Raw genomic sequence first — 1121 nt, forward strand, 5'->3', positions numbered from 1 at the left:
ACGTCCTCATTCTATCCTTATCCTCATCCTCATCCTACCCTCCTCTTCCTCCTCATCCTCTTCCTCATCCTCATCGTATCCTCGTCCTCCTCCTCATCCTCATCCTATCCTCTTCCTCATCCTCATCGTATCCTCGTCCTCCTCCTCATCCTCATCCTATCCTCTTCCTCATCCTCATCGTATCCTCGTCCTCCTCCTCATCCTCATCCTATCCTCTTCCTCATCCTCATCGTATCCTCGTCCTCCTCCTCATCCTCATCCTATCCTCTTCCTCATCCTCATCGTATCCTCGTCCTCCTCCTCATCCTCATCCTATCCTCTTCCTCATCCTCATCGTATCCTCGTCCTCCTCCTCATCCTCATCCTATCCTCTTCCTCATCCTCATCGTATCCTCGTCCTCCTCCTCATCCTCATCCTATCCTCATCCTCATCCTCATCCTACCCTCCTCTTCCTCATCCTCTTCCTCCTCCTATCCTCGTCCTCATCCTCGTCCTCATCCTCCTCCTATTGCTATCCTCATCCTCATCCTCCTGTTCCTCCTTATCCTCATCCTATCCTAATCCTGGTCCTCATCCTGTCCTAATCCTGGTCCTCATCCGCATTGACATCCTCATCCTCATCCTATCCTCATCCTCATCCTTATCCTCTTCCTCATCCCATCTTCGTCCTCACCCTCATCCAATTCTCCTCCTCATCGTATCCTCGTCCTCCTCCTCATCCTCATCCTCATCCTTATCCTCTTCCTCATCCCATCTTCGTCCTCACCCTCATCCAATTCTCCTCCTCATCGTATCCTCGTCCTCCTCCTCATCCTCATCCTCGTCCTCCTCCTCATCCTCATCCTCGTCCTCCTCCTCATCCTCATCCTCGTCCTCCTCCTCATCCTCATCCTCGTCCTCCTCCTCATCCTCATCCTCGTCCTCCTCCTCATCCTCATCCTCGTCCTCCTCCTCATCCTCATCCTCATCCTCATCCCCATCCTCATCCTACCCTCCTCTTCATCCTCATCCTATCTTCGTCCTCATCCTCGTCCTATTCTCTTTCTCATCCTCATCCTATACTCTTCCTCATCCTCATCCCCTTACTCATCCCCATTCTCATCCTATCCTAATCCTCATC

This window comes from Lupinus angustifolius, unplaced genomic scaffold (assembly GCF_001865875.1).
Source record: "Lupinus angustifolius cultivar Tanjil unplaced genomic scaffold, LupAngTanjil_v1.0 Scaffold_582, whole genome shotgun sequence".
In the NCBI taxonomy this organism is placed as follows: Eukaryota; Viridiplantae; Streptophyta; class Magnoliopsida; order Fabales; family Fabaceae; genus Lupinus; species Lupinus angustifolius.